General features: G+C 35.1%; 1 pseudogene; it reads left to right on the top strand.

The window, feature by feature from the left end:
* The first annotated feature begins 7,912 nt into the window (after positions 1-7,912).
* Positions 7,913-9,662, top strand: LOC119535081 (annotated as a pseudogene).
* Positions 9,663-10,047: the final 385 nt, after the last annotated feature.

Genomic DNA, 10,047 nt, shown 5'->3' with positions numbered 1-10,047 from the left:
GTGGGTTAAAATTAAGGACATGTTCCCCCAACCCCTGGGGTACATAATTCAATCTGCTGCACATCTTATATCAAGGAAGCAAAAAATGTATGTAACTTAAAAATGAAATAACAGAATGAAACAAAGCATAGTGTACTAATTATTGATATCAGAGAAATTGTCTTTTAATATATTCAAATAAAAGGTAATGCTGTTAACTTGAGAAAGGAAACAAGACTACAAAAGAGCCCAGCATGAGCCACTTCCAAAATGTTAGAGTAATAGCCTTCAAAACTTCACTGCTCCACAAAAGCAATAAAAACACCAGCAAAATCTTGTTAACATCAACTTCTCAAAGTACTTGAAATTAACCAACAGCCTGCACCAAACTGAGAAATGTTTATTCAAGAAAAAAAATGGCTGAATCTCAGTCAGAAAAGTAAGTTTTGTGGCATTTGAACTTGCCTTGTTCTCTTTCATCTTTCCCCAGTTCCATGGCAGCCATGAAAACCAACAGCCTTATACTCAGAGTAACTGAAGAAGGCAACAGCCTAGCAAACATTGGAGGGAGTGGAATGGGGTGAGTGCATCCAAAAGTCCCATTCCCAGAGACTTGTCACTAGTTCTCCTGTCTGGCAAAACCTCCCATTCTCAGTGATAGCTTTCATTAGAACAGATTCTGAGCTTGCTTTTTTTTTTTTTTTTTTTTTTGTGAATGACTTTTACCTGAAGGTATTTGTTAAAATAAATTCACAACATTGTTTCATATTACAGATCCCTGGGGGTAATGGTAAAATTGGGGTAAACAAGGAGGTAAAGAAAAAACTTAAAAGGAAAAGCTGGAGAATGAGATTCCATAGTTGGGTTTTGAAAAGCTTTGAAATATTCCCGGGAATACAGAAGGCTGTGTGCTCTCACCTCTAGCTGACCTTGAGTATCAGTGTAAACAGGAAGTGAAATGCAAGGCAGGGTTGTACATTCCTGCAAGATCATTGAAAATATGCCCCAACACACAAACAGAGTCTCTTGAAAAAGGGTGAGGGACTGTTTGGTTTAAGGCATTTAAGGATCTCTCTGTCCAATCTTTGGCTGACTAATAAACTAACCAAGCAGAAAGACTTTAGTGTCCATACACAACAAATAATACAAACGTTTCATAATTACTTCAGTAAATCCACTAAACAAACAACAGAAACAATAACAACAGCAATACAACTAACTAATAATGAATGCTTGTCATTGCAATAACAGATGAATGGGAAATAAAAGGTATATGAAATTGGAAAGGAAGAAATAAATCAGAATTGTTTTCAGACAACATGATTATCTATGCAGAAAAACTGAACAAATGACAGCAATAACAAACTCCTAGAACTAATAAGTGTGTTTAGCAAGTTTGTAGGATGTAAGATAAATATGCAAAAGTTGATTGCTTTCCTATATACCAGTAATGAAAAAATTGGATTTGAAATTAAAAAGCAATACCATAACAATGGCACATAGTTTTTAAAAAATTTGTTAATAATATATATTTACTGCTTTATATTTTGATTCAACAGTAAATTTGATGCAGGGGAAGACAGTAAATGGGGTGTTTGAGAGAATAATGGTGTGTTTTGATGGCTGGGAATGAAGTGGGATATCCATCCAGATACCCCTTCAGGAAGAACTTTTATGCAGCTCCTAGGAGTGCTGTCATCCCTTTGGAGACCACCTCAGCAGAAAGATGCCTTTCTGAAGGCCATGCCCTTTTCCAGGATGATCCATATGCTACGACTGATGGAGGTAGGTTATATAAAGGTCTGATCTTCTTGACCCAATACTAGTTACTACAGTCTAGATAAGATGAATCAACAAAGGTATATACCTGAGTCTATGGAGAAAAGAAAAGCTAGCATCCCACAATTAAACTGAGAAATTCATAGAAGGATTTCTAATTTTTGTTTTGAAAATACATTTTGCTTGAATTTGAAGTGGGAAAAATCTAGATTCTGTTGATTGTGAACAGGAAGTGGCAGGAATTACAGGTGGAAGTTTCTCAAATACAAACATAAGACTGAGGTGGGAAAAAGTGAATGGGAAAAAAGAGAGTCTCTGTTCTTGCAGAGGGAAAGGGTTAAAGCTGGAATGAGAATAAATATGTAATTTAGAGGAAGTAAAGGGCTGGCTGAGGTAGGAAGTTTCCCCACCAGACTAGATGTTGGAGCAACAGTTGTTTCCTTTACTAAACCTCAGATTACTCACTCATTCAGAACTCAGATACTTGCCTCCACAAAACTACTTTAGGAAATAACCTAGTACTTCAAGTGAGTGGAACTCAAAATTAAGGCATAAAAAGTGAGTCACGTTTGACCACAAAGCTTATTGAATGTTTAAATTTATGATATTTCATGAAACAGCAACTGTGTTCCAGATAAAATGACAACTTTTATTTTCCCAGAATCACTGGTTATATTTTATAAAAAAAGATGTCACTTGCTCATCCATTTAAAAAGTCTCCTAATAATTTTCCTCAATGTCAGGAGGCATGAAGTGTAAATTCTGATTAATAGCTGTTCATTAGATTCCATCTAATAATGAATGCAAAGTGCATTTATTTTCTGGTGCCATACTAATTTTAGTACCACTTAGCTATTTTATTCTGCAAGATTAGGAATAACTTTTATGGTCTCCCCATAGTATTCTAAAAGTATATGTTGTGAGTGGAAGTATAAAATATTTCACAAAAAGGAATTTTTTGATGGTGTTTTTAACCTTCTCTTGTACATTGTGACATGATGAATACAATATCCTTCCACACAAATGATTAATTGCTGTAATTCTATTAAAAATTGTCATTTATTCCAAATATATAAATTAACTTTAAAAGAAAGTACCCACTAATTCCTTTTATTTTCATGGTTAGTTCTTAAGGTAAAATTCATTGAAAAATGGAATATCAGGTTTGAAAAATAAATTAAACTGTATATAACTGAATATTCAATTCTCTTTCCAAATATCCTCCAAAAGCGGTTAATCAAATTGTGCTTAAACATTATTAATTACTGAAAACTCACAACACCCTGATTGTTAGAAAAAATATACTTTTAATGCTCTTTGGCTAACAAAATTATGGCTATCATATTATTAAGGAAATTGTAGTATTTAAATATGTTTCTATTATTTTCATATGCTAATGGCTTTGGGCATGTATGGAATTTTGGAGCCACATTCTTTCTTGCTGATTGTTACTGTATTTAATGATATTTACTCTTCCATAATGCATACTTGAAGTTGATCTACCATATACAGCTCTGCAGTTATCATTTTATTTTGATAGGAATGCTACATGTTTCTTTTTTCTTTTCTTCTTGATCTTTTAAAAGGAATTCCTTGGTAATAATTTATGAATAAGATATTTGCCTAAAACATATGTATTCCTCCAAGTGTAAAATATCAGATACTGTTTTTTATATTTTCTACCTGATTATTGAAATAGTTTCATTGTATCATTTGTAATAAGGGCCTCAGTTTAAACCAAAGCTGTGGTCACTGGAATTATTAAGGCCTGTGGGTCTAGGAAAGTTGGGAGCACAGGCTGAGAAGTTTGGCCTGAATCTCCTTTCACGAGTGGCCAAAGAGCCTCATGGGAAAGAGCCAGCACCCAGCAAGAGGCACGGTTTACATACAGCTGTTTATCTGAAGGTCAAGTGGAAGAGGGGTCGGATTTTTCTGAGCACAGTATCAAATGTTAATTGAGATTATCTTGTGATATAGTCACATGAATTCATGCCTGAGGCACAGTGACATATCTGAAATAAAATTCAGGTGAAAATTAAAGAATGGTTGACTGTAATTTTCATAGTCCTTTGGTGCAATGGAATAACCTTATCTGTTTAGTTCACTGCTTTTGCCCAGAGCCTAAAACAGAGCTGGTGAATGCTTAATAAATATAGGTTAAAATTAATAAATTATTCATTTAATTCATTATTTGGAAGATTTCTTAATGCATTGGGGAAAAAACAAAGACACTTACCATGAGCATACAATAGTAATTTCCATCATAAGGTATGGTGGTCAGGGGTGTTAGGAGCTGGGCTGGCGCCTTAGGTGAGCATCAAAAGCAGAGGTGTTGTCCTTAGTTGTGGCCACAAGCGTTGCCTTCACTGGACTTCGGGAACTTTGCTGCCCCTTTTGATGGTGACAGTAATAAGTAATAGCACTACAATTAATATAATCCCAAAGAAGCAGAGGGGTTGATTCAATGGATCAAGCCAAGAGAAAGATTTCAAGAAACTTCCCAGAATTTCCAGAATTGCTGGGGAATCCGCAGTAGATTATAGAGGTCTAGCAAAAGAAAGCTCCATTTTCTACTATATTTCTCTGTTTTTATTCTCAAAATAAAGTTATAGCAGAGGGAACATAGGGTTAATCCCACTGGTTATCTTCCTCATGTTCTAATAGTTGATTGCTCCAAATATTTACCAGTTGAATATTTATGATCACTCCCTAAAGCCTCCTAGTCCTTTCAATCTGTCCATGTCTTATTCATTTTTTCCTGCTTATTCAATATGTTTTACAACTTTATCTTCTATCACAAGTTTTCTTTAAGTTTATCTTCTGCATTACGGATTTGACTTTATTATTTTGCTGCATTCAATTTATTTAAACCAATCATGTAGGAATCTATGGCTGATTCAATTTTGTTGAAATATGGGAAACCACAAACAGTTGAAACTTTATATATAGCCCTTAAAAAATTGTTGGTCTTTTTGATGTTACAATCTTTACTTAAATTCAGATCAATCAATGTGAATGAATATTAAACAATGGTTCTTTGTTTTATTTCTTATTCAAACAATCTATGGTAGTTTTTTTCCCTGTTTTTTTTAAGCTGAATTAATCTGCCCAGAGTAATTTTTGTGTTTTAGTTAGCATGAAATAAACATAATTAATCATTGATATAATAAAAAATATGCTTACAAATTCCAGACTGGTGTATTTCCCTCTTAAACTCCTTCATTGCAGTCATCACATTATGTTACTTTTGGATTTTTCTCACATATGTTTTCTTTTCTTACTTTAACAATCAATTTTATTTAGAAGTAATTTATACATAGTTAAATGCACACATTTTAACTGAAGGATTCTGATGAATGCATAAAACCATATAACCATCACCGCAATCAATCAATAGAACATTTTCATCACCACAAATTGCCACTTTGCATTCACATGGACTTACATTTTAAGAACATTTAAGAAACTTATAGGTTTTCCCCAACATGAACAAATCTTTGCTGCTTTGCATTAAATCTATTCCTTAACACTTGAATGCAGACAATGATGTCTCTGCATTTTTCACTATATATTAGTTTGTTTGTTTTTTTCTGTACTAGAATTCTATATACATGAAATCATACAGCGTGTAGTCTTGTGTGGCTAGCTCCTTTCTCTCAAGATAAGACTTTTTGTGACTCATCCAGAACTCTTTATTCATAGCATTAGTACAAATTAGTTGTTTGATATTCATTTGCCTTACTTTTTGAATAACATTTGCTTCCTCAGTAAGGCAATAAACTTCATGAGGCATGAAGAATTGAACAAACACAGTATCTAACTTTTTGTATCAATCTTTCTTCACTCAACACAAAGTTTTGAAGGTACATTTCATTATCTTTTTGCTTTTAGATTCTTTAGGCTTAATTTGCTCTCTTCACTAGTGAAGGGGTAAAGTCATTCATTTTAAGCCTTTCTCTTTTTCTAATGCAAGCATTCAAATGTATACATTTTCCCTCTTAGCACTGCTTTAAACCTCATCACTTTCAATGTTTAATAATTTTCACTGTAATATTTACTTACTCATGGATTATTTATTAACATATAGTTTAATTTTCAAATATATTAGAATTTTATAGTTATTTGAATTGATTTCACCTTTAATTCCATTTGTGCAGAGAGACCACACTGTAATATTTCAAATCTTTCACATTTATGAAGATGTTTTTTATGACCCAGGCTATGATAAATATGCAAATTCTATAATTATTGAGTATATTGTTCTGTAATTGTCAATATGTTTTATTAGTAGATTATGTTATTCAAAGGTTCTATATCCTTACTAATATTGTCTATTTGTCCTATCAACTATTGAGAGAGGAATATTAAAATCTTCAACTATGATTGAAGATTTGTCTATTTCTCCTTTTTTGTCAAGTTTTGCTTCCTTTTGACACTCTTTTTTAGGCACATATCTTTTTCTTCATGAGTTGACCTTTTATCTTCCCTCTTTATCTCTCTTGATTTCTGCCTTAAAATCTACTTGCTCATCTTAATATAGTCACATCAGCTTCCCTATCCCTACAATTTGCATAGAATATTATACTCTAACATTTTACTTTCAATCTTATCTGTGTCTTTATATTTAAAATGCAGCCTATTGTTGGGTTTAATATTCTTATCACTTCTGACAATCTTTGCACAGTGATTGGTGTGTTTAGTTCATTATCTTTAATGAAATTATTGACATAGTTGGTTTTAAGTACACTCTGCCATTGTACTATTTGTGTTCTATTTATCCCAATTTTTACTTCCATTTCTACATTCTTGCTTTAGTAAGCTGAACAATGCCTCCTCCCCCACCAAAAAAAAATATACTTACATACGTTTAGTTCCTAATTCCTGGAACCTGTGAACCTTACCTTACATGGCAAAAGGAATTTTGAATTTGAGATTAAGTTCAGAGTCTTAATATGTGGAGATAACCTGGGTTATCCAGTGGGCCCAATATAATCACAAGAATTCTTATAAAAGGGACGCAGAAGGATTGGAGGGAAAAGGCTCTGGGGTGATGAAAACAGACACTGGAGTGATGCAGCCATGACCCAAGGAATGCTGCCTGCAGCCTCCGGAGGCTGGAAAAGGACAGAAAGGAATTCCCCTGGAATCTGCAGAAGGAACCAGTGTCATTAACATCTGGATTTTATCTACTTAAGACTGATTTTGACCAGCCTCAATATCTTGTCTGTTTTTATTACATTGAGGCTGATCTTAATGTTATGGGAATGCTCAGGCGTGACTACGGTTCATTTATTTTCTTTTGCTATGGTAGGAGTATATTAGAAGGAATGAAGTTATTTCAGGATATTTGTTTTTCCCATTGCTTTGCTTTGTTTGTATTTGATAAAAAAGTAATTTTTTAAAGAAGAGACTTATTTTGGTCTACTAACCTCCAGAATTATAGGAGAATAAATTTGTGTTGTATTATGCTGCTTTGTGTATGGTAATTTGTTACAGCTCTGTATTAGTCAGCATTCTGTGGGGAAACAGAACCAATAGGAGATATCTGTAAATATGAGATTTATAATACTGTCTCACACAACTGTGGGGATGCAGAAGTCCATATCCCATAGGGCAGGATGCATGAGTCTGAATTCCTCAGGGCCAGCAGGGAGCTGGAAACTGTGGTGAAGGTGTTCGATGAACTCCCCAGGAGAGGCTGGCTGGCTGGAGAAGTGCAAGTTCTCTCTTCTCCCGTAAAAGTCTCCAACTGATTGGATTCTCTCATTGTGAAAGACACTCCCTTAGTTGATAATAGATGTAATCAGCCACAGACGCAATCAATTGATTGATGATTTAATAAACCAACCTTCTGGTTTACTAACCAGCCATGAAATGCCCTTGCAGTAATGGTTAGGCCAATGTTTGCTTGGGCACCATCACCTGGCCAAGTTGGCACATGAACCTAACATCACAAGCAGCAGCAGAAACTAACACACTTGCCCTTCATTTTTGGTTTATTGAACATTTTTTTGTGTTCCAATTTAATTAATTCCCCAAGTTTTAGTTATAACTTCTCTATTTTTGTAGTGTTGCTCTGGTGATTAAAATGGTTTTCCTTAACTTATATTTTCTTACAGTTAATAGTCTATCACTTCGCTCTTTCTGGGATAAGATGGCGCCGTCCACGCTGCTCCTGGCTGTCTGAGGATCAGAAGGACCCTACATGTGAATGGCCCCCCACATTTTACAGAAAGCACAGTGTTCCCAAGGGAGTCTGGGAAAAATTGCAAGATCTATACCTTCAGTTAGGATGGGACCTTGTTTACCTGGGGTAGCAGAAAAAAAGTAAATATTATCAATGTCACTAACAAGGGACTACTGCACTCCTTTGACCTCCCAAAGGCAGTTTGTCTTGAGTTCTCGCCAAAAAACCCTGTCCTGGCAGTGAGGCAGCCTTATGCTACCTCTAAAGATGGCACAGCTGGGATACCCAACCTACAACTTTATGATGTGAAAACTGGAACATGTTTGAAATCCTTCATCCAGAAAAAAATGCAAAATTGGTGTCCATCCTGGTCAGAAGATGAAACTATTTGTGCCAGAAATGTTAACAATGCAGTTCACTTCTTTGAAAACAACAATTGTAGTACAATGGCAAATAAACTGCATTTACAAAAAATTGATGATTTTGTGTTATCACCTGGACCCCAACCATACAAGGTGGCTGTTTATGTTCCAGGAAGTAAAGGTGCACCTTCATTTGTTGGATTATATCAGTACCCCAATTTTGGTGGACCTCATGCAGCTTTAGCCAACAGAAGTTTCTTTAAGGCTGATAAGGTTGCAATGCTATGGAAGAAAAAAGCTACTGCAGTGTTGGTAATAGCTGGTACAGATGTTGACAAGACAGGTGCTTCCTACCATGGGGAACCAACGCTGCACTGCATTGCAACAAATGGAGAAAGTGCTGTAGTACAATTACCAAAAAATGGCCCCATCTATGATGTAGTTTGGAACTTTAGTTCCACTGAGTTTTGTGCTGTTTATGGTTTTATGCCTGCCAAAGTGACAGTTTTCAACTCGAAATGTGATCCTGTGTTTGATTTTGGAACTGGTGCTCGTAATGCAGCCTTCTATAGCCCTCATGGACATATATTAGTACTAGCTGGATTTGGAAATCTGAAGGGACAAATGGAAGTGTGGGATGTTAAAAACTACAAACCTATTTCTAAACCAGTGGCCTCTGATTCTACGTATTTTGCTTGGGGCCCAGATGGTGAGCGTATTTTGACTGCTACGTGTGCTCCTAGGTTACGATCAATAATGGGTACAAAATTTGGCATCATACTGTCTCTATCTTTCACAAATATGACGTGCCATCAAATGCAGAAATTTGGTAGGTTTTGTGGCAGCCATTTTTGGATGGATTATTTCCAGCAAAAACAATAACTTACCAAGCAGTTCCAAGTGAAGTACCCAGTGAGGAACCTCAAGTTACAACAGCTTTATAGACCCCCAGCTTTAAGAAATAAGCCAATCACCAATTCCAGACTGCATGAGGATGAACCACCTCAGAATATGAAGCCACAACCAGGAAATGATAAGCTATTATCGAAAACAGCAATTAAAAATCAAAGGAAGCATGAAGCCAAGAAAGCTGCAAAGCAGGAGGCAAGAAATGACAATCCAGATTTGGCACCTACTCCTGCCCCACAGAGCACACTGTGAAATACTGTCTCTCAGTCAACTTCTGGGGGCCCTGAGATGGACAAAAAAAAACAAGAAACTAAAGAAGAAACTGAAAGCAATTGAACAATTGAAAGAACAAGCAGCAACTGGAAAACAGAAAAAATCAGCTGGAGACAATTCAGAAAGAGAAAGCCCTTCTGCAAGAGTTGGAAGAATTGGAATTGGGTATTTAAAGATTCACAGAAAACAAGTTGGTTACTAAAAATCAGTGCAAACACATCTTATGTTAAACTCATTGGTGTACATGGAATATCCATGTACTCAAATGTTCACCTATGATTTTAACCATTTATCCAAGACTCTGCATATGTGTGAAAATATTTAATAATGTCTGTTAAATTGAATTCTTCTATCTGTTAATACATGATTTAGAAAAGAGACCCATGAATTTTTTAGCTAAGCTTGACATATTGAAAGATAAATGTCATTCTTTTTTAGTGGGGAGCAGTATTTACCATATAAATGAATAAAGACATTTTAAATATAAAAAAAATTCTATCATTTCATATAAAAGAAGCTAACAATAGTATAATTCTATCTACCTCCCATTTTGTGCTA

Source organism: Choloepus didactylus, chromosome 5, assembly GCF_015220235.1.
Source record: "Choloepus didactylus isolate mChoDid1 chromosome 5, mChoDid1.pri, whole genome shotgun sequence".
Taxonomy (NCBI): Eukaryota; Metazoa; Chordata; class Mammalia; order Pilosa; family Megalonychidae; genus Choloepus; species Choloepus didactylus.
This window is presented reverse-complemented; position numbering and strand designations above follow the sequence as displayed.